General features: G+C 48.7%; 1 protein-coding gene across 2 annotated transcripts in view; it reads right to left on the bottom strand.

The window, feature by feature from the left end:
- LOC139749635 (somatostatin receptor type 5-like) overlaps positions 1-24914 on the bottom strand; it is a 281438-nt gene extending 256524 nt beyond the window's left edge. For both annotated transcript variants that reach the window (XM_071663797.1, XM_071663788.1), the window contains exon 1: positions 24488-24914. The gene's annotated coding sequence lies outside the window, so the exon portion shown is untranslated. The remainder of the gene's footprint in view (positions 1-24487) is intronic.
- Between the last annotated feature and the right edge of the window lie 310 nt (positions 24915-25224).

The following is a 25224-nucleotide window of genomic DNA, read 5'->3' as shown; positions in this document are numbered from 1 at the left end:
ACTATATTCTTCTATAAGACGTACTAAGGCCATACCACCTCGCCTGGCCCTGGAGTCTGTGTCCCTCAGTATCTCTATGCAACTCAAGCCACCAGATAAAAAGAAAAGAGAAGACAAGAAGACAATCCATCTATGACCGCTGGATGTAGATATGTTCGCTTCAGTATATAAGTCAGGAAGGTAGAGGGAAATATTTCTGGGATCTGCGGGAAACGCGGAAGGCGTGGAGGGCAGGGGGACGAGGCCGTAAAGTTTCTGCATATTTTCTCTGACTTTTCTCAATTTCTCTCCTGGCTCTCTATCTATTTCTTCGCCTACTCTTGCTATATATATATATATATATATATATATATATATATATATATATATATATATATATATATATATATATATGTGAAAAAGATTTTGTGTGATCGGGGCCTGAACATGCAGGAGGGTGAAAGGAGGGCAAGGAATAGAGTGAATTGGAGCGATGTGGTATACCGGGGTTGAAGTGCTGTCAGTGGATTGAATCAAGGCATGTGAAGCGTCTGGGGTAAACCATGGAAAGCTGTGTAGGTATGTATATTTGCGTGTGTGGACGTATGTATATACATGTGTATGGGGGGGGTTGGGCCATTTCTTTCGTCTGTTTCCTTGCGCTACCTCGCAAACGCGGGAGACAGCGACAAAGTATAATAAAATATAATATATATATATATATATATATATATATATATATATATATATATATATATATATATTTTCTTTTTTTTTCTAATATACTTGATCGCCGTGTAACGTGTCAGCGAAGTAGCGCCAGGCACAGACGAAAAGCTTCACTCGCTCACATCCATTCTCTAGCTGTCGTGTATAATGCAGTGAACATCTCCCTGCCCACAACCAGGCTCTGCACACCTATCCATGGTTTCTCCCAGCTGTATACCCTACTTTTACCTACTGACAGCACGTCCTCCCACATCCCTCCAATTCATTTCATTTCGTGCACGTCTTTTACCCCCTGCTGCGTGTTTCATCCCAAAGTTCCATTTCTCTATATTAAGGTCTCGCTCTTTTCCTTTGTCCCCTTCACTTCTGGCACATATATCCTCTTGATCAACCTCTCTTCTCCTCCATATGTCCAAAATTATTTTCAGCACATCCTCCTCAGCTCCCTGACCCATATTCTCCATATCACCACTACCACCTCTCCTACTGCCCTGTCGTTACTTGATCAACCCACCTCACACCACATAGTGTCCTGAAACACTTCATTTCCAGCACAGTCATCCCTCTCTCTCCCGTGCAACGCACCACCCTCTCGCTCACCACTCTTCCACACACTTACCAAGTAACACTCAAATTATACCACTGTAATGCCACCACTCACCTGTGTTACCCTTGCCTTTATCCAATAGCACTTTGCATGCATCACACCAAACCTCAGATGCCTCACTTTGGTCCACACATATACAATGAAAAGATGACTTTTCACTCGTGTTGTCACCTCGAGCAGGTGGAGTCCGGTAACACCATTAGTCTATCATAAAACAGATTGAATCTACCAATTCTTCTACAGTTTTCTTCCTGCAGTACTTTGTCTTCCTCCTTTACCTCATCCAACCCTCGACCCTCTCATCCACCTCTCTCGTTGAGAGGTTCTCCAGCCTATAACGTTCTCCCTACGTAATATTCCTAACATAATTTCAACCCTAACGTTCACAGATAACACACTCTTCACTTCGTCACGTTCTGGACGTGTGACGCTCCCGCTGTAACGCTCGTTACCCACCAGTCACGTGTCATAACAGATTGTTTGGACGAAACGCCCCGATGGAGGAGTTTGAGACACTGGTTATGTGTCATTATAATTCCCTGTTATTATTGTGTGTGTGTGTGTGTGTGTGTGTGTGTGTGTGTGTGTGTGTGTGTGTGTGTGTGTCACGTGATAGAACGTGACTAGTTGATGTTACAACATTAATGGTTAGTGGTTCCTGTCCTTGTTGAGTGGCCTTCCACTCCCCAGCCTCTCCTCCACCTGACATCAGAGGCAGTGGTTCCTGTCCCTGTTGAGTGGCCTACCACTACCCTGCCTCTCCTCCACCTTACATCTGAGGCAGTGGTTCCTGTCCTTGTTGAGTGGCCTACCACTACCCTGCCTCTCCTCCTCTTAACAACAAAATTACTTTGACAATCAATACATCACGATTATTTCCTTTATCTACGTAAGAAATGAGTGTAAAATACATCAACATTTTTAAACAGAATCTTCATGATATTCAGTTTTACTCGTGACTGAAGACTGTAAGTGGACACAGGCCATATATACAGTGAAGACGTGCATGACGTGAATTTTGTGTTCATAATATCTCGAGTGACAGATACACACAGCGTTTGGTCAGGTGCTGGACCACGGATCATGAGAACATGACATGTTCATGGTAAGGTGCTGGACCACGGGTCATGACAACATGACATGTTCATGGTAAGGTGCTGGACCATGGATCATGACAACATGACACATGTTCATGGTAAGGTGCAGGACCATGGATCATGACAACATGACATGTTCATGGTAAGGTGCTGGACCACGGAGCATGAGAACATGACATGATCATGGTAAGGTGCTGGACCACGGGTCATGACAACATGACACATCATGATCATGGTAAGGTGCTGGACCACGGAGCATGAGAACATGACACATCATGATCATGGTAAGGTGCTGGACCACGGATCATGACAACATGACATCATGTTCAGGTGCTGGACCACGGGTCATGAGAACATGACACATCATGGTCCACAGTACCAAGGACCAATCGTGTCTGGGACATGTTATGCCTGACCTGTCGTGTCTTGACCCCACACCAGGGGAGGATGGTTGACCTACTATTTCGTCCCTCTTACATCTACCCCCTTAAGTACGACGGTACGACCCCTGAACACGACGGGACGACCCTTGAACACGACGGTACAACTCTAACATGACGGTGCGACCCTTGAACAAATCGTTACTACCTTTAAACACGACGGCACGACCCTTGAACACGACGGTGCGACCTTTGAAGACGACGGCACGACCCTTGAACACGACGGTACGACCTTTGAAGACGACGGTAAGACCTTTAAAGACGACGGTACGACCCTTGAACACGACGGTACGACCCTTGAACACGACGGTACGACCATTGAACACGACGGTACGACCTTTGAAGACGACGGTAAGACCTTTAAAGACGACGGTATGACCCTTGAACACGACGGTACGACCCTTGAACACGACGGTACGACTATTGAACACGACGGTACGACCTTTGAAGACGACGGTAAGACCTTTAAAGACGACGGTATGACCCTTGAACACGACGGTACGACCCTTGAACACGATGGTACGACCTTTAAGCACGACGGTACGACCCTTGAACACGACGGTGCGACCGCTACGGACGACGGTACCTCCACCTAGCATGAATGACCTGACCTTTAAAGGTCGTGCACAAAGGCTGGTTCTACGAGTTCAAGGGTCGTACCGTCGTGTTCAAGGGCCGTACCATCCTGGTTACTGGTCGTACCGTCGTGCTCAATAACTACGAGTTCAAGGGTCGTACCGTCGAGTTCAAGGGTCGTACCGTCGTGTTCAAGGGTCGTACCATCCTGGTTACTGGTCGTACCGTCGTGCTCAACAACTCTCGTGTTCAACGGTCGTACCGTCGTGCTCAAGGGATTAACCGGTTAACGAGTGCAATCAAACCCTCTTTATGTGGGTAATTGGGAAGGTGATAATTACCAGCGTCATGAAGGAGGAGGAGGAGGAGGAGAAGAACGAATGATGTTAAATGTTAAAATGAGTTTGACCTTCCCCCTGTAATCATGAATTGCATCTGATACAGTTATCTGATGATGAGGGGAGGTGTGTGGTGATGGTGAGGGCCTCAGAGACGATGATGATGATGAGGGGAGGTGTGTGGTGATGGTGAGGGCCTCAGAGACGATAATGATGATGAGGGGAGGTGTGTGGTGATGGTGAGGGCCCCAGAGACGATGATGATGATGAGGGGAGGTGTGTGGTGATGGTGAGGGCCCCAGAGACGATGATGATGATGAGGGGAGGTGTGTGGTGATGGTGAGGGCCTCAGAAACGATGATGATGATGAGGGGAGGTGTGTGGTGATGGTGAGGGCCTCAGAGACGATGATGATGATGAGTTAAATGATGAGTGATGGGTGGGGAGGTGTGTGGTGATAGTGAGGGCCTCAGAGACGATAATGATGAGTTAGATGATGAGTGATGGGTGGGGAGGGAAGGTGTGTGGTGATAGTGAGGGCCTCAGAGACGATAATGATGAGTTAGATGACGAGTGATGGTGATGACTGCAGCACTCACTGAGGTCTGACACCGGTACAGAAGGTGACAGTGAAAAGTTTAACAGCTGCAGTGTAGATATGATGGTTATGTCTGACAGTGTAAAAAAAAAACCAGTAAATGGATCACTAATAAAGATGTTGATTATAATGATAGTTGCAGTGAGTCACTCCATACAGCAGGTACTGGTGAGAGGTGGTGATTTTAGTGAAAAATACAACGGTACAGAAATATACTGTGGCTGACGACGCAAACTGGTGTGAGTGTAGCGGTCACTATCCATGTAGGTCTCACGCGCCAGTGATGATGATGGTAGACGAACATGATGGATGAGTGTGGTGGCCAGGCACTGATGAGTGTGGTGGCCAGGCACTGATGAGTGTGGTGGCCAGGCACTGATGACTGTGGTGGCCAGGCAGCTTACTGATGAGTGTGGTGGCCAGGCAGCTTACTGATGAGTGTGGTGGCCAGGCAGCTTACTGATGAGTGTGGTGGCCAGGCAGGTGTAATTGGCAGGCGTGTTGCACGTGGTGCATGTGTTGCAATCATCCTCTCTCACTACCATTATTCTTCATTATTGCAGGTGATGAACTGTTATTGCTGATTTTATCGTTACTATTTCCCTCCATGATAACGCGGCTGCTAATTGATATGGCCGTTGTTAATGGTAAGTCATGTCGTTAGTACCTTGTTAAGCGGTCATTTTCTTAGAGTGTGGCCATCCTTCATCATGAGGGCGTCTGCATGTCGTGGTGTGACCCCGCGTTCACCACTCCTGACGAAGGTTCAAGACAGTTGTTGGTCGACCTCTGGCCTGGTGCTTGCCACAGTCACGGGTGCCTTGTGCTCCCTCACACCTCCTGCAGACACCCTCACACCTCCTGCAGACACCCTCACACCTCCTGCAGACACCCTCACACCTCCTGCAGACATCCTCACACCTCCTGCAGACATCCTCACACCTCCTGCAGACACACTCACACCTCCTGCAGACACCCTCACACCTCCTGCAGACACCCTCACACCTCCTGCAGACACCCTCACACCGACAGTACAGTACGATGCATCAAGCCAGCACACAGTAACCCCCTCCCACACCTCACCACCGTACTCTGCCAGCACCACCTACCATGGCTGTAATGACTGAGTACGTAACGAGGGGATGTTCCCACAGCGACGTGGGCAATGAGGAGACGATGGATCACACTGTGGTACTACGAGACCAGAGCAGCCATTCAGCTCTCACCGCCTCGCCTCGCACTCAGTAACGCTGAGTTACCACATCATCTGAGTGACGTGGGATTTCAAGAGGAGCAGAAGGTGTTGGGGTCTGTAGCGTCCGATGGTCTGTTCATCTGCACGAAACTTAAAGTTTACACACTGTGGTCCCTACACGGTGGTGTGTGGTACCTGGCCAGCCACCACAGACCACCACTCCGTATATCTTACCCTCTGGTATGCCCCCCTCGTCATCACCACTACCACCACCACTACTGACACCATTATCACCGATACTACCACCACAATCACCACCAACACCACGTGTGTAATGACACGAAGACCGACACCATGGTCCCCTACCCTGCCAGTGGCACCAGAGCAGGTTGCCACTTCCCCTCCTTCCCCATTAGTGGTGCCAGTTGTGGCCCCCTCGGCCACTGGTGCCGGATCAAGCCCCTAACCCCTGCTAGTGGTGCCACATCAGGCCACCAACTCCCCGTCAGTGGTGTCACTGGTGTCTTACAGGTGGCACCAGACCAGGTAGCCTCGTTCAAGTGCTGCCAGACTCCCACCTCCAAATGGTCAAGCTCAGGCAGCTCACATCATGTGATGCCAGTTCTGCCTCCTCCCTCGCTAGTGGTGCTAGATCATGCTCTCCCACCAGTGGTGTCACGCCAGGCTGTCCTCACCAGTGGTACCAGGTCGGGCTGCCTGCCCTCCCCTAGTAGTAATACCAGTTCAGGCAGCCCCCCATACCCCTCACCCTTACACCAGCAGTGCCACATTCGTCTCCCCCCCCCCCCCTTCCCTCACCCCAGTGGTGACAGATCTGGGTCGTCGACAGTAAGAGAAGTGCGGGTAAGTCCCCCGTGAGGTCGGCCTCCGCAACCCCGGAGCGCTAGTGATGCTGGCTCCCTCATGTGTGCAGTCACACACACACACACACACACGCGGCACCCACCATCACCACACGGGTGCACAACTCCCTCCCAGTACGCTACTAAACATGTACTCACAACAGAGAGAGAGAGAGACTGGGGGCGACTGGAAGTGTCATGAGAGAGAGAGAGAGAGAGAGAGAGAGAGAGAGAGAGAGAGAGAGAGAGAGAGAGAGAGAGAGAGAGAGAGAGAGGTTCACTACAGACCCAAGTTCCTGAAGACTGTGTTCAGGAAACTTTCCTGTCTCCAGCAGGTGGTGACGACAGATTGTACTGGGAGTCACTGGGACTGACACATTACCATCACCAGATCCCCAACTTCAGCCGTGGCAGCGTGGCTACTGAGAACATCACATATAGAAGACGTGAACATGTAAAAGGCTGAGTCTGATTATGTAATGTATAAGGAGGCGAGAAGAGTACTTGACGAAACCAGGCTTAGATTTCATCATGGAATCTCTTCATTAGAGTTGAACACCTTCCATGGCAACACAGACTGGAAAATGGAGTTCAGTAGCCAGGCACCACCAAGTTAACGTGGTGGATGGTTCTTTGAAATTGACAATGAAGGAGGAGAGACATGGGTGCCCCTAGCCTCGTGTACAGGGGGAAGATTGAGGCAGAGGGAAGACTGGTTGAATACAAGATGTCATGTAAAAAAAGAGCTTCACGGTGTGCTATAAGGAGACAGGATTCACCCAAGCCACGTAGCATGGAGGAGAGAGCAAGAAATGAGTACAACAGGATAAGACAGGAGGAGATAAAAAAGAAACTTTGACAAGAATGTTATGGATAAAGCAGAAGAAAATCCAAAACTTTTCAAAAAATTCCTCTGGATTAAACTGTCACTCAAAAAGCAACTAATTAAGCTTACGGATTCATAGGAAAATTGTAGAGGGCACTGTAAGGACGTGTGAGGAACTGAACAAAGACTTGAAAAAATTTCCACAGTGGAAGACATTCTAACCCCAACAACAGGGAGATGGAAAGGAGGAAGTCTGTAAAGGAACTGGAATATCCAGAAAAGACGTAAACAGGATTGTAGTACATTTGAGACTCATGATCTTGAAGAAATTTCTCCACACTTTTCTGACGACGTGCAGATACAACTGACATACAAAGTGAAATGTTCGAGATGCCACTGGAGAAAAAATATATTACCTAGCCAAGGGAAAGGATGTTGGCAAACGTCAAACCTGACTATAAGGAAGGAAACAGGAAGGAGACACTGAGGTAAGTTCCTGGAGAAGGTAATCAGAAAAAAACCTGATGACTTATTGTACGAGAAACCAAGAGGGAGACAATACCAACTCAGGGGAAAATCACAAGTAAAGAACCTTCCAGATTTTCTAAGAATAAGTGAGCTCAGTTACTGGGAAAAGAAAACACAAGCTGGTTGTACAGTCTGTATGTGGACGACCAGAAATCATCTGCCATCGTACCACACTGGAGGCTGGTAAAGAAGCTGGATCTTCAAGCAGGAATAACGAGTAGATTCCTCCCACGGACTGTAGATTATCTTACGTGAGGAGGAACGCTGGATATACGTCAGGGTAGCACACTCGCCAAGGGTTACGTTCTTGGATAAATTGCTCGTCCCGATCTATGTAAATACCTTACGAGAAGAACTGGACTTCTACTTGATCACTGTCTTCAAACGTAGTCAAGATGACGAGGGAATTCAAAAGCAGCGAGGTGGACAGCATCAACTTACTAGGGAACCTTACAAGCTGGTCTGATATATGGCTGAAGAAATACAACCATAGAAAACGTAATTTGGATGGGAGACAGCAAAAGAAGGTTTCGTTATCAATATATACTAAGAGGAAATATGCTTCACGAATGTGTGTGTGTGAGAGAGAGACTTTTGGAGTCGACATTATCTCTAGAGTTTCACATTAAGGAGAAAAAGTGTCTGCTGGGAAATACTAGATTTACATTTACGTGCATTGATAAGGAAATATGTTGTAACCTGTTCCCATCTTTACTATGGCCAAAACTGAAATACGCTACCAAAGTTTGGTCACAACACTTGGAGAAGCACAAATATTGGTCGACAACGCCCGTATGAAGACAACAATGACGGTACTAAAATTAAAAGCGCTGAGTTACATAGAAGTTAGGTTAGAGGGATTGAATTTGTCCATCACAGATGAGAAAGGAGGAAGGGATGTCAAAGATTTTAAACTGGCTTGATGACGAAGACAGTGACCAGTTCTTCGAAAGATGGTAGGACAGAACAGAGACCATAATATGATACTATAAAGAAACTTACTAAATGAGATGGAAAGACGTCCTCTTATATGTAGGGGATGAATGGAAGAAATGCGGGACAACGTACAGGAGTTTAAAAAAACGCGGGAATGAGATTCAACAGATGAGGCTCCCAAGATTGCAAAACATCGAAAATCACACACACATACACACACACACAACACACGACGGTGTTCCCTCCAAAGACAATGTTGTAGCCTCTCGTCACAGACTAGCGCCCCAGAGGAACCATTAACAAGGACACAATTGTTTCATGGTGGAGAAGTCTGCCACTGATGTGTTCAAGCAAGACCCGTCCCCTACAGTGTGGGGTGTTCCTATCAGTTTGGTGACTCTTTCACTAAGCATTTCGGAGGTCCCTGCTCGGCACCCGGCTCGACCCCACAAACTGGATGAGTCAAGTGAACGATATAATCAGGGAAGCCTCGCCACAGCAGGATGATGCCCAGCAGCAGCAGGAGGAGGAGGAGGAGGAGCCAATTTCCTCAGACCGGAGGGATCTTCCCCGCGCCCTGACGGCGTCGCCATTCAGCCGTGGAAGAATGGCAGCTGATGTGGGGAGTGAACACACGTCGCCACCCTCACTGTTGACCTGCCTTTCCTGGGAGTTCACCGAGTCCTGGAGAGAGAGAGAGAGAGAGAGAGAGAGAGAGAGAGAGAGAGAGAGAGAGAGAGAGAGAGAGAGAGAGAGGATGGGTGGTGGTAAGGGGCTTCAAGTATAGGCACCTTGATCATCAGTAGATAAATGTCCCACTTGACTCGGAGGCTTTCGGTCCGTAAGTGAGAGATTGTCCTTCCCGAGCCAGACAACAAACCCAAGGACGCCTTCAAGGACAGTATAGCAGCAGTCTGCTACTTGTTCCAGCGTCTTAGTGCTACAATCGAGCGGCCAACTGCTTGTTCCAGCGTCTGTGATCCATCAGCCAGTTGCCAGTTCTTGCGTCATAGTGGTTTGATCCAGCGGTCAGGTACCTGTTCCAGCGTCTTCGTGTTGTGATTCAGCAGTGAAAGTCACCGTCACCCTCAGGTCAATGTAGGAGCCGTGGAGGTGGTTATACAGGTCACAGACGGAGTGGAGACATCTGCCCTCAGTCCTCCATCATCATGTCTGCTGCTCCTCGAATGCTCTCGTCAAGAAGCGCTCCAGATCTATTGGTTCTGAAGGTATTGGATTCCCTGGCTGTAAGCATCCGGCTGTGGTGAGGCTTCTCTCATTACGTCGTCAATTTCACTCGTGTCTAGCTAAACCGCGGGTCGCGTCGGGTGCCGAACGTGGAGCTTTGAACTTCCAGTAACTGCAAGGAGCAACCCACTGACAGGAGAGGGGTTCCCCTGTGGTGAGGCGGGGCTCCGGGTTGATTGGCAAAGGAGAGGCAGACCTCACTGCATCGGAGCTGTCCTGCTTAGTTTGCTCGTGGTCCCTCGGGGGGAGGCATTAGCCCAGGAGAAGCGTATGCAAGGCTGTCCCAAGAGGCCAGACGGTTAATGACGTCAGGCGGACTCATGAAGATCATGGCAGGATTTCGGAAGCAGCGGAGGTGGAGGAGGGTAGAGCGGATCAGGCCATCTGGGAGGGTGTGTGGTTACCAGGGCCGCTCCACCTGACCGAGTGTAGCACTTGATCACACTGTCCGTTGCACGTTGCGAGGTTTACTGCATATATGTTATATCTATCTATCTATCTATCTATATATATATATATATATATATATATATATATATATATATATATATATATATATATATATCTATATATATAACCTCGGTAGCAGGCAGCCATCAACCAGGGAGATACGTACAGGTCCTGGGTATTTGGAGGGTTAGTCATAGCGGTGCAGCAGACCAGCTCTTGAGCAGCTGTCAAGCGTCACCACTCTGGCGTAGGTACCTGTGTTATCTCCCTGCCTCACCCACACGTCGGCTGCTGGCTTGCTGTCGGCAAACATACAACCTCTCCTCCTCATACCTAAGACTTGACGACGCGTAATTCACAATTATTGTTTCTCGAAACTATATTTTCCTGTGGTGAGCACAACGGGCTAGGCCTGCCTCTTGGCGCAAAGTCTGGTCGTAAATACTCGTAAGTACTCTCTCTTCTCTCTCTCTCTCTCTCTCTCTCTCTCTCTCTCTCTCTCTCTCTCTCTGCCATTCAGCCTCCACTCATACAATACCTCCGTTTCATGTCACACATACCACTTGACAACACGTAACTCATGCGACTCTGCTCTTCAAAGCCCTGCCGACGTGGTAGATCTCGTTGTGGTGCTCGTAAGCAGCCAAGTACATACTGTGTGTGTGTGTGTGTGTGTGTGTGTGTGTGTGTGTGTGTGTGTGTGTGTGTGTGACTGGTGTTACCGAACTCAGCCTGCAAGAGGCTACACCGCGTGTGAAGTCATTCCGGCGAGGCTGCATCATCAAAGACCATCTCACTCCAAAGGAGTCTACATCACCTTGCTACTGGCAGTAACGCAGCCTTAGGCTGCAGAGGCATATATGAGGAGGTCCTGGGTCACACCAAGACCCTTCCATATATATATATATATATATATATATATATATATATATATATATATATATATAGCGTACATCAAATTGACTTCAATAGGGCATCAGTGGTGGTGACGTCTCAGGTAACAAATGAAAAATAAAACATGGTCAGACTCCACGAGGTAAGGTAGGGTCCACGTGACGCCAAGTTTTCTTACAATGGGACAGTTTCTCCTCTGCTGGACATCATCCATTTTCTTTTTTGACTGTCTCTTCCAGTGTCTTTTTCCATTACCTTCCAGACCAAAACACATGATATAGGGAAACAGGGTAGGTGGGGCAACGCGTCCTTCCACTCCCTTCTTTTACTGAAAGATACGACCCCTACTACCGTCTGCACAGTTTTTTTCTAGCAACATCTTGACGTGAAACGGTTTACCAAGTGTATCCTCACATATCCTCAGTACATGTGGAGCCATCTATGAATTCAGAACCTTTAATTTTCCTGTTTTCATCCTCTGGAGATCTTTCACTGCTTTCCAGTATCACCTCCACGTTCCATCTCACTGGCGCTGAGGCCATATGGTTTTCCACGGAGGGAAGACTTCTGAACTTGTCAATTAGTTCGTCGCGTTATGTTTACTTCATCCTTTACAATAATTCCCTCTGAATTCCTGAGACTGATCAACTGCTGTTTGACTCATCATTTCCTCTTGATGAATCCATGGAGGAGTCTTGGATCATCACCAGCCTCGTCCACACAATATTCATGTCAAAGTTTCTCTACTCCTCCTCGCTAGTCCTGGTGTATTTGTTTCTTGTTCTCTAGGCCTTAGAAATACTGGCTGGCTGAAGTGCCGTCTATATCTTTGTCACAGCACAGCACTTCCCTCAGTTCCTCTCATGTGTGATATCATATATTCAACCACCCCTCCCCCTTTTTCAACCTTTTCTCTTTAGCTGTCTCTAGAAATATCTATTTTCCTACTCCGTGTGTGTGTGTGTGTGTGTGTGTGTGTGTGTGTGTGTGTGTGTGTGTGCGTGTGTCAGTATCCTCTTCGGCTCAACAGAAGAGTACAGACATAAGCATCATGTCTGTCAATATCAACAAAGCCAGTCAAATTCCTCTCACTGACATATACTTTCCTGACGTAGAGATGGTGTCACAGTCAGTATGGTGCCTGACGTGTGCATTCCTAACATGGCGTAATGCTTGCATGACAGACTAATGATCATGACACACATACCCTCCCCTGCAGGTGATGACTCACGTGTCTCTATAACACCCACATGTGCAGGTCATACCAGCCAGGATCTCTCCTACCAAACATACATGGTAAACCTACCAATCAGTATCGACGTACCCACAGGTGCACGAAACTGACAACCAATGTCTGTATACCCTCTTATCCACAGTATACCAACCTACCGCTTTCTGTACACTCACATGTGCACGGTAAACCAACTAGCGTGCCTGTAAACCCACATGTGCACGGTAAACCAACCAGCCAGTATCCATACGCACATAACGTACATGGTATACTAACCAGCCAGTATCCGTACGCACATAAAGTACATGGTATACTAACCAGGCAGTATCCGCATCCTGACATGTGCATGGTCAACCAACAGGCCACTGCACCCACCACTGACTGGTCACCTAAGAGAGCCATTACGTAAGTCTATTTACCTTTGGTAAAAACATTCTCTCCTGTGTTGGTCTGCTGCCAGCTTCAGCCAGGCTTGATATGGCCATCTGGTACACACTTGGTCTTACAGCTCAGCCTTGGTCTGACCTCGGTACAGACTCGGTGTTATAATCTAGTACTTTAATGCTCGGGTTTCCGGCTTGCTCTTGTCTTATGATGAGAGATGCAGCCTGGGTCTTCTGACCCTACTTTCTACTTCTAGCTCTGCTGGATGGTTCCCGTGCAGTCTCCGCTGAGGCCTTGGACCTCTCCTGCCTCACCATGTGACTTCAGCTCCGTCCCCTCCCTAACGCACATCCCTTCTCCACGGTGGTGAGAGGGCAAGGTCTGGACACCGAAGATAAAGTGGGGTAAACAGAGGGAGGGAAGGTGTACCAGTGTACAGATGTATGGTAGATTGACTGAAGTATGTGAGGAGTTTGTTGGATATATATGTCTCTGGTAACTTATCAACATACCTCCATTACACTGTGTGTGTGTGTGTGTGTGTGTGTGTGTGTGTGTGTGTGTGTGTGTGTGTGTGTGTGTGTGTGTGTGTGTGTGTGTGTGTGTGTGTGTGTGTGTGTGGCTAGTTCAGAAAGCAAACCAGATATGCTGGGATATAAGCCATTCACCGTGTATATCGATGGATGACTGGAGCTTCTGTCAGGGCTTTGAGGCTCCGTGGGAACGGAATGTGTTCCATATTTGTGCGGTTATCAGGATCTTGAGTGTGTCAGCAGTCTGTGAAGTCGTTGTGTTCTAGTCTGTACTGAATTTACATAAAGTCGTAGATGTTAGTTTTCAGTGCAGTCAATTGACTGGTATCTTTCATTATTGACGAACTGCAGAGCCTTCCTTGTTCTGTGCCCTGTACATCAGACGTGGTTAGGAGCAAAGGTGAGTACGATCTGGGGTGCAGTTATGGTATAAAGAGGATCGTAACCCTTTACCAGATGTGGTAACTGCCTCTACGAGAGGTACCCGAATCTGTACAAGCTTGGCAGGGTTGTATTACCATAGACAGTCTCTTGTTCACAGTTCCTACTGGTAAATCTCATGTGTCGCCTAGTATTTCACAAGTGTACCTAGTGCTGTGTCCTGGTTCCCTCTCCTAGTGCTGTGTCCTGGTTCCCTCTCCCTAGTGCTGTGTCCTGGTTCCCTCTCCCTAGTGCTGTGTCCTGGTTCCCTCTCCCTAGTGCTGTGTCCTGGTTCCCTCTCCCTAGTGCTGTGTCCTGGTTCCCTCTCCCTAGTGCTGTGTCCTGGTTCCCTCTCCCTAGTGCTGTGTCCTGGTTCCCTCTCCCTAGTGCTGTGTCCTCGTTCCCTCTCCCTAGTGATGTGTCCTGGTTCCCTCTCCCTAGTGCTGTGTCCTGGTTCCCTCTCCTTAGTGCTGTGTCCTCGTTCCCTCTCCCTAGTGCTGTGTCCTGGTTCCCTCTCCCTAGTGCTGTGTCCTCGTTCCCTCTCCCTAGTGCTGTGTCCTGGTTCCCTCTCCCTAGTGCTGTGTCCTGGTTCCCTCTCCCTAGTGCTGTGTCCTGGTTCCCTCTCCCTAGTGATGTGTCCTGGTTCCCTCTCCCTAGTGCTGTGTCCTCGTTCCCTCTCCCTAGTGATGTGTCCTGGTTCCCTCTCCCTAGTGCTGTGTCCTGGTTCCCTCTCCCTAGTGCTGTGTCCTGGTTCCCTCTCCTTAGTGCTGTGTCCTCGTTCCCTCTCCCTAGTGCTGTGTCCTGGTTCCCTCTCCCTAGTGCTGTGTCCTGGTTCCCTCTCCCTAGTGCTGTGTCCTGGTTCCCTCTCCTTAGTGCTGTGTCCTCGTTCCCTCTCCCTAGTGCTGTGTCCTGGTTCCCTCTCCCTAGTGCTGTGTCCTGGTTCCCTCTCCCTAGTGCTGTGTCCTGGTTCCCTCTCCCTAGTGCTGTGTCCTGGTTCCCTCTCCCTAGTGCTGTGTCCTGGTTCCCTCTCCCTAGTGCTGTGTCCTGGTTCCCTCTCCCTAGTGCTGTGTCCTGGTTCCCTCTCCCTAGTGCTGTGTCCTGGTTCCCTCTCCTAGTGCTGTGTCCTGGTTCCCTCTCCCTAGTGCTGTGTCCTGGTTCCCTCTCCCTAGTGCTGTGTCCTGGTTCCCTCTCCCTAGTGCTGTGTCCTGGTTCCCTCTCCCTAGTGCTGTGTCCTGGTTCCCTCTCCCTAGTGCTGTGTCCTGGTTCCCTCTCCCTAGTGCTGTGTCCTGGTTCCCTCTCCCTAGTGCTGTGTCCTGGTTCCCTCTCCTAGTGCTGTGTCCTGGTTCCCTCTCCCTAGTGCTGTGTCCTGGTTCCCTCTCCCTAGTGCTGTGTCCTGGTTCCCTCTCCCTAGTGCTGTGTCCTGGTTCCCTCTCCCTAGTGCTGTGTCCTGGTTCCCTCTCCCTAGTGCTGTGTCCTGGTTCCCTCTCCCTAGTGCTGTGTCCTGGTTCCCTCTCCCTAGTGCTGTGTCCTGGTTCCCTCTCCCTAGTGCTGTGTCCTGGTTCCCTCTCCCTAGTGCTGTGTCCTGGTTCCCTCTCCCTAGTGCTGTGTCCTGGTTCCCTCTCCCTAGTGCTGTGTCCTGGTTCCCTCTCCCTAGTGCTGTGTCCTGGTTCCCTCTCCTTAGTGCTGTGTCCTGGTTCCCTCTCCCTAGTGCTGTGTCCTGGTTCCCTCTTCCTAGTGGTGTGTCCTCGTTCCCTCTTCCTAGTGCTGTGTCCTGGTTCCCTCTTCCTAGTGGTGTGTCCTGGTTCCCTCTCCCTAGTGCTGAGTCCTGGTTTCCTCTCCCTAGTGGTGTGTCCTGGTTCCCTCTCCCTAGTTTTGTTATTGTTTGTTCACCTCGCTCTCCTTGAACATCTGTCCAGTCTCGATGTCTCTAACTATACAGGATGGGTATGATTGGAGGGCGAGAGCCATCCCTCAGTTACCCTCTTCCGTCACCCCTGCGGAGAACATCATGAGGGTGTGCACTTGTACACATGGTAAAAGAAAGAGGGATCTTCCCGGATGGATCCGATGAATTTCGAGGTGATCAATACGACTGGTGTTGTCTAGGTAAAGGTTGGTAAACGTGGATGCGAGACAAGTTTCGTAATAATTATGGTAGCTCCACTTTATAGCTATTTCCATCGAAGTTTGACATCAATAGAACATTAATTATGGTAAATGACAGGAAATGTCGCTAGCAATCTATATATTACAATATCATCAAAGCAGAGCTACCAGTATGAGGCCAGACCGATGGGCATTTCTCAAAATCCTTCATGCGCGGTGCCATATTGTTTCACTCAAAAAGTAGCGAGATACTTTCTTTTACCTTATCGAGTGTTCATCAACTAATATAAATTTTCCCCCATTTTCCCTCCTCTGAGCCTGGAGACCCACCAGTACTCTATGCCTTCTGGACATAATTTTGTTTAATTCTGAATGATAATTGAATATTGCTGAAGCAGATGATGGATACGATAACCTGTGACGTGTGTCCCCAACAGAACCTAATCATGTCATGGATGACGTCGTCTATAAGATGGAGAAAACAGTACCTTTCATGGCTTCGATGCCACTAATATAAGACACATGGGTTTGGATTTTGTCAGTACAGAACTTATGGGTTTCGACGCTATCAAGTGTGAAGACATTGGGTTTGGATGCTCTTAGCACGAAGTTAAACTGATCTGGATCATATTAGAGCGAAATGACACATCTTGACGATGAGAGAGAGAGAGAGAGAGAGAGAGAGAGAGAGAGAGAGAGAGAGAGAGAGAGAGAGAGAGAGAGAGAGAGGCCAACGGAGGCCATTAATTTGTCCACTAGGAGAGGGAGAGAGTGAGTGAAGGGTGTGGCCTCATCACAACCTTAACTCCCCCTGAACCAGTGTGATGACGTCAATGGTGAACACATCTTCGAGAGAGACGGAGACAACAACGAGAAGCCATGGCACGATATCATTCAAGAAACTCTTAAGAAAAGGAGTTAAAAAACATAAAACAAAAGGTAATCTTACAGTACAGGAGTGGCGGGGGATGGAGTATACTGGTTAAGGAAACTGTCAGTGTGGACAACACACACAAGATCTTAAAAAGCTGTCGGATAGTAGACAGAGGTCGAGAGACAGCCGCCCCAGTAGAACTCCTCCCTCACTGCAGGGTAGAAATAGACAATTATGAGTAGATATTAACCAGGGATGGAGCCCTTCGTGCGTAGATCTCTCGCCCTCTACCCTACAAACATGATATTACATTCGTGGGGCCCTCACGACTGTGACCCCCCCCCCCCCCCTTCGCCCCAATCAATCCGCACTCTACCAGCCGGTAATTACACGCTACTCTCCCCGTAACACATAGATAGTTACTGTGTACACACACACACACACACAAACACACACAAATGGAATTATGTCAACACTATCAGTCCCTCCCCCTCCTCCTTCATCGGTCTTTCCCTCCCTCCCTCATAGCACCCTCGCCTCCCTCCCTCCCTCATCGTACCCTGGCCTCCCTCCCTCACCGTCCCCTCGCCTCCCTCCCTCCCTCATCGTCCCCTCGCCTCCCTCCCTCCCTCATCGCACCCTCGCCTCCCTCCCTCCCTCATCGCACCCTCGCCTCCCTCCCTCATCGTCCCCTCGCTTCCCTCCCTCATCGTCCCCTCGCCTCCCTCCCTCACCGTACCCTCGCCTCCCTCCCTCACCGTACCCTCGCCTCCCTCCCTCACCGTACCCTCGCCTCCCTCCCTCATCGTCCCCTTGCCTCCCTCCCTCACCGTACCCTCGCCTCCCTCCCTCATCGTCCCCTTGCCTCCCTCCCTCATGGGTACCACCCTGCCACCACCGTCGTCCTGGGTCTCCCTAACAAAGGACAACATACATAATTACTGGACCCCCGCTGACTATACAGTCTCCACCTGCTGGCCTCCCCCCGGGGTGTTAGCTGGACCCTGGCTGCCTCCCTCCCGCTGGTCTGTTTGCTTGACCCTGTTGGCCTCACCCCCTGGGTTGTCCTGCTCCCTGGTGGCCTCCCCTTGGGGTGTCCAGTTCCCTAGAATGCGTTGTTTCCTGGTGCTTTCTCCTGGGGTGTTCTGGTCCCTACTGGCCTTTTCCTGGGGGGTGTTCTGGTCCCAGATGGCATCCCCTTGGGGCGTTCTGGTCCCAGATGGCCTCCCCCGGGGTGTTCTGGTCCCTACTGGCCTTTTCCTGGGGGGTGTTCTGGTCCCAGATGGCATCCCCTTGGGGCGTTCTGGTCCCAGATGGCCTCCCCCGGGGTGTTCTGGTCCCTACTGGCCTTTTCCTGGGGGGGTGTTCTGGTCCCAGATGGCCTCCCCTTGGGGCGTTCTGGTCCCAGATGGCCTCCCCCGGGGTGTTCTGGTCCCAGATGGCCTCCCCGGGGCGTTCTGGTCCCAGATGGCCTCCCCCGGGGTGTTCTGGTCCCTACTGGCCTTTTCCTGGGGGGTGTTCTGGTCCCAGATGGCCTCCCCTTGGGGCGTTCTGGTCCCAGATGGCCTCCCCCGGGGTGTTCTGGTCCCAGATGGCCTCCCCCGGGTCGATCTGGTTCCAGATGGCCTCCCCCGGGTTGTTCTGGTCCCAGATGGCCTCCCCCGGGGTGTTCTGGTTCCCACTGGCCTCTCCCCGGGTTGTTCTGGTCCCTAGTGGCCTCCCCTGGGGTGTTCTGGTTCCCACTGGCCTCCCCCCGGGTTGTTCTGGTCCCTAGTGGCCTCCCCTGGGGTGTTCTGGTCCCTAGTGGCCTCCCCTGGGGTGTTCTGGTTCCCACTGGCCTCCCCCCGGGTTGTTCTGGTCCCAGATGGCCTCCCCTGGGGTGTTCTGGTTCCCACTGGCCTCCCCCCGGGTTGTTCTGGTCCCTAGTGGCCTCCCCTGGGGTGTTCTGGTCCCTAGTGGCCTCCCCTAGGGTGTTCTGGTCCCTAGTGGCCTCCCCTGGGGTGTTCTGGTCCCTAGTGGCCTCCCCTGGGGTGTTCTGGTTCCCACTGGCCTCCCCCCGGGTTGTTCTGGTCCCTAGTGGCCTCCCCTGGGGTGTTCTGATTCCCACTGGCCTCCCCCCGGGTTGTTCTGGTCCCTAGTGGCCTCCCCTGGGATGTTCTGGTCCCAGATGGCCTCCCCCGGGGCGTTCTGGTCCCTAGTGGCCTCCCCTGGGGTGTTCTGGTCCCTAGTGGCCTCCCCTGGGGTGTTCTGGTCCCTAGTGGCCTCCCCTGGGGTGTTCTGGTCCCTAGTGGCCTCCCCTGGGGTGTTCTGGTTCCCACTGGCCTCCCCCCGGGGTGTTCTGGTTCCCACTGGCCTCCTCCCCCCGGGGTGGCCATCCTGCGAGTCAAACATAGCCAAAATTCCTCCAACTTTTTTTTTCTATTTTTCTACGCATTCATGGACTTATTTTTCTCTCTTTTCATTTGTTCCGTTTTCCCTTTGTTTCAGAAACCGTCACGAGTGACGTCATCACATTCATTTGTTCATTTCAAAAGTCTTTGTATTTGTTCTCTCTCTGTCGTTTATCTTATTCTATTCTTTTTACACGACTGTGACACACACACACACACACACACACACATAATATATATATATATTATGTGTGGGAGTCGAGAACATTATCTCGGAAAGCAAAAATGGGTATGTTTGAAAGAATAGTGCTTCCAACAATGTTGTATGGTTGCGAGGCGTGGGCTATGGATAGAGTTGTGCGCAGGAGGATGGATGTGCTGGAAATGAGATGTTTGAGGACAATGTGTGGTGTGAGGTGGTTTGATCGATTAAGTAATGTATGGGTAAGAGATGTGTGGAAATAAAAAGAGCGTGGTTGAGAGAGAGCAGAAGAGGGTGTTTTGAAATGGTTTGGGCACAAGGAGAGAATGAGTGAGGAAAGATTTACCAAGAGGATATATGTGTCGGAGGTGGAGGGAACGAGGAGAAGTGGGAGACCATATTGGAGGTGGAAAGATGGAGTGAAAAAGATTTTGAGTGATCGGGGCCTGAACATGCAGGAGGGTGAAAGGCGGGCAAGGAATAGAGTGAATTGGATCGATGTGATATACCGGGGTCGACGTGCTGTCAGTGGATTGAATCAGGGCATGTGAAGCGTCTGGGGTAAACCATGGAAAGTTCTGTGGGGCCTGGATGTGGAAAGGAAGCTGTGGTTTCAGGCATTATTACATGACAGCTAGAGACTGAGTGTGAACGAATGGGGCCTTTGTTGTCTTTTCCTAGCGCTACCTCGCACACATGAGGGGGGAGGGGGATGTTATTCCATGTGTGGCGAGGTGGCGATGGGAATAAATAAAGGCAGACAGTATGAATTATGTACATGTGTATATATATGTATATGTGTGTGTGTTAATATATGTATACGTTGAGATGTATAGGTATGTATATGTGCGTGTATGTATATACATGTGTATGTGGGTGGGTTGGACCATTCTTTTGTCTGTTTCCTTGCGCTACCTCGCGAACGCGGGAGACAGCGACAAAGCAAAATAAATAAATAAATATATATATATATGTATATATATATATAATTGTTGAAACTTACTCCATATTCCCATTACAGATATCGCATCCCTTCCTCGTGCACACAGCAGCTTCACACACTAACATCCATCATTCATTACTTACAATGTCATTACGTTAGGGAAGTGTTCTCATCTCACAACTCTGCTGCAGTTCTTTTGAGTTTTACGAGTCCATGAAGCACTGTGGCGACGCATGAGCATCACTCTCACAACATACAGTTTCTCCGCGAAGGTTTCTCTCTCACTAAAGGAACCCATCCCATCGCATCCTCTCCCATATACGACCATGATTTATGGAGACAAACTCATAATTGTAACCCCTAATATTTTCCTCTGTATTTAAGGTAAGTTTTTTCTTGTTTTAGTTTTTAGCTTTGAAATATTATCGTACGGTAATTCCCCACACTTGAAGTACCCCTGTGTGTATAATGGTCCAACTTACAACTCTGTGTCTGGTTCCCTGACATATATGGATACATTGCATTCAAAACCTTTTCCCCAACGACGAAGGAATCACATATATACAGACTATGCAGATTCAGAACAGAGAACCTATAAGCAATGAGTAATCAGAACTGCCAACGTGCAAGCAATGAGTAATCAGAACAGCCAACGTGCAAGCAATTAGTAATCAGAACTGCCAACGTGCAAGCAATGAGTAATCAGAACTGCCAACGTGCAAGCAATGAGTAATCAGAACTGCCAACGTGCAAGCAATGAGTAATCAGAACAGCCAACGTGCAAGCAATGAGTAATCAGAACTGCCAACGTGCAAGCAATGAGTAATCAGAACAGCCAACGTGCAAGCAATGAGTAATCAGAACTGCCAACGTGCAAGCAATGAGTAATCAGAACAGCCAACGTGCAAGCGATGAGTAATCAGAACAGCCAACGTGCAAGCAATGAGTAATCAGAACTGCCAACGTGCAAGCAATGAGTAATCAGAACAGCCAACGTGCAAGCGATGAGTAATCAGAACAGCCAACGTGCAAGCAATGAGTAATCAGAACAGCCAACGTGCAAGCAATGAGTAATCAGAACTGCCAACGTGCAAGCAATGAGTAATCAGAACTGCCAACGTGCAAGCAATGAGTAATCAGAACAGCCAACGTGCAAGCAATGAGTAATCAGAACTGCCAACGTGCAAGCAATGAGTAATCAGAACTGCCAACGTGCAAGCAATGAGTAATCAGAACTGCCAACGTGCAAGCAATGAGTAATCAGAACTGCCAACGTGCAAGCAATGAGTAATCAGAACTGCCAACGTGCAAGCAATGAGTAATCAGAACAGCCAACGTGCAAGCGATGAGTAATCAGAACAGCAAACCTAAACACAGCGAATAATTAAAATCACAAACACCAAACAATGAGTAATTAGAACACCCAACCTAAAAGCACCGCGTAATCAGAATCCTAAACCTACAAACAATGAGTAATCAAAATAAGCCTTCAAGCACTGAGTAATAATAGTCAGAAATCTTGAAACCCTGAGTAATATTGATCCACACTCCTATGAGCAATGAGTAATTACAACATCAAACCTAGAAGCACTGAGCATTTAAGAGAAACGAGGATGAACTTGTAAGCCAAATTTGGCCATTCACAAGATCAAATTAATGAAAGACTACCAGTTAAATGGATAACGAGGAGCAGGGTGTTCAACGAGGACAAACCTATGACATTGATCACAAAGATTAACCCACTGTGGTACGTGAATATAAAGATTAATCACACTGGCAGCCAGAATTGTGAACAAGAGGATTTGTTAAGTGGTAAATGAATTATGGGTGAGTTATGAGGTCTACGGTAATAACTGTGTTATGAGGTGAACAGTGGTGTGTTATGTGGTTTGCGATGGTAACTGTGTTATGAGATATATAGGTACTCACAATATCACACTACATGTTCCTCACACACTCTCCCTCGCACTTCACCAGCACCCCATCCTCATACTCTCCCCTCATTACCGCACTCACTCACTGTCTCTCTCACTCTGTCCCTCCTGCACCTCGCCAATTCCCTTATCCTCACACTTCTTCCTCATCGCATCACTCACTCATTTAACTCCCTCACTCTAGCCTTCCTACACTCACTAACACCCTCACACTTTTTCCACGTCTCATCACTTACTGACTCCCTCAATACTTCCCTTCCATACGTCATCAATACCCTCATACATTCCCTTCATTCCATCCATGTCCACTGCTCATCATTCGGTCTTTGGTTGTAACATGTAACAAAAGCCAACACACGAACCGGATGTAACAGACACATAGTATGGAAAGATATCATTTACACGACCCTGATATAAGTTATGTTTCTTACGTAAACGTATGTCCTGTAACAGTCAGTCACAAATCATTTCACTTTATTGGGGAAAAAAAAGCAAAACTATATGACACCCAAGCCATTGTACATGTGACATCCAAGCCACTGTACATGTGACATCCCTGCCACTGTACATGTGACATCCCAGCCACTGTACATGTGACATTCTAGCCACTGTACATGTGACATCCCAGCCACTGTATGTGTGACATCCCAGCCACTGTACATGTGACATCCCAGCCACTGTACATGTGACATTCTAGCCACTGTACATGTGACATCCCAGCCACTGTATGTGTGACATCCCAGCCACTGTACATGTGACATCCCAGCCACTGTACATGTGACATCCCAGTCACTGTACATGTGACATCCCAGCCACTGTATGTGTGACATCCCAGCCACTGTACATGTGACATCCCAGCCACTGTACATGTGACATCCCAGTCACTGTACATGTGACATCCCAGCCACTGTACATGTGACATCCCAGCCACTGTACATGTGACATCCCAGCCACTGTACATGTGACATCCCAGCCACTGTACATGTGACATCCCAGCCACTGTACATGTGACATCCCAGCCACTGTACATGTGACATCCCAGCCACTGTACATGTGACATCCCAGCCACTGTACATGTGACATCCCAGCCACTGTACATATGACATCCCAGCCACTGTACATGTGACATCCCAGCCACTGTACATGTGACATCCCAGCCACTGTACATGTGACATCCCAGCCATTGTACATGTGACATCCCAGCCACTGTATATGTGACATCCCAGCCACTGTACAAGTGACATCCCAGCCACTGTACATGTGACATCCAAGCCACTGTATGTGTGACATCCAAGCCACTGTGTATGAGGAGTACATCACATAAGTTTTTCTCAAAGGTTTCCAGAAAGAACAGTTTACACACAAAGATAAGCACATAAAGCTACATAATTATGTACATATATAAAACAAATCGTACGAACATGGAATCAAACACAAGGGGCCATAATATACAAACAGGTGATCACACACACACACACACACACACACACACATGGGAGAGAGAAGAGTGAGGGATCACAACTTTTAAGTTTTTTAAACAGATCAATGACGTGTACATTGAACAGTTCTTCGAAATCTGCTTGTATAAAACAACCAGATGTCACAACAAGACATTAAACATAGAGAATTGCTAGAAGGGACGTATAGAAGCAGTTTTATAATACGACTGGTAACTCAATGGATTAAACTGTTATGAACGAGTGAATGTGGACAACATACATTAGTTTAAAAAAGTTGTATAACAGTAATATTCTAGGGTAGAACCCCACGAGTGCAGAACTCCCTCCCCGAACAGAATAGATTGATAATGACACAAACACACAACCCTGGCTCAGGCTGGTGTGTGTGTGCATGTAATTACCTGCTTCGAATTACCTATTTGTGCTGTAAGGGGAGGGACTCTATACTGTGTGTGTGTGTGTGTGTGTGTATACATATAGGAGTAACGACACTATATATATATATATAAGGTTAAGAGACAGGGGCAACTCAAGGGTAAAAAAATCTCTCTCCGTAACACACACACACAAAAGTATACAATTACTTACCTATATCGTACAAAGAGTGTCATTACACACACACACACACTCACACGTACGCGGGCGCGTGCATTACGTTCTACTGAAAAAATAAGTTCGCACTTGTTACGTTTGAGGTACACCTTACCTGGCGTGTCAGGTGGAGGGGAAGACTGAGGTACCTGCCTCACACTGTCACCAACACCTCTTAACTGTCACACACACACACGTCCACCCTTACGCCCGTCACCAGAAAGAATGGGTGTCGTCTGACCAAACCCTCCACAGCACAAGTAGTACAGAGAAACACTGGCTCGGGTGTGTGTGTTTGGCTGTGTGGGAGCCGGGGTGAGGGAGGGAAGCCCCGCCTCTCCATGCGGGAGGAGCCAGCCAACAGCTAGCCTGTGTGTGACAGTGGGAGTGGTCGGTCGCTCCCACGCACCGACCTGTCGTCACTAACTACAGGTAAACTACCGACACCTGTGGGCCTGACCCGCGCCGGCCGATGATACCAAATGTAAACCCGAGATTTATGGAACGTCACCAGAGGTGGGGTTCAGGTGGCCAACGACACCATGACGTGCACCTACCCACCAACACACACACACACACACACACACTAGTTACCTGATCAGCGGTTCTCCTGTGCGATCGTTTCAAGGCGGTACATATATATATATATATATATATATATATATATATATATATATATATATATATATATATATATATATATATATATATATGGTTCATATCTATACCTGGGTATGGGGAGAAAGAATACTTCCCACGTATTCCCCGCGTGTCGTAGAAGGCCACTAAAAGGGGAGGGAGCGGGTGGTTGGAAATCCTCCCCTATCGTTTTAAATTTTCTAAAAGAAGGAA

The sequence above is a fragment of the Panulirus ornatus genome, chromosome 1, assembly GCF_036320965.1.
Source record: "Panulirus ornatus isolate Po-2019 chromosome 1, ASM3632096v1, whole genome shotgun sequence".
In the NCBI taxonomy this organism is placed as follows: domain Eukaryota; kingdom Metazoa; phylum Arthropoda; class Malacostraca; order Decapoda; family Palinuridae; genus Panulirus; species Panulirus ornatus.
The sequence above is the reverse complement of the archived record's forward strand: the minus strand, read 5'-3'. Positions and strand labels throughout refer to the sequence as shown.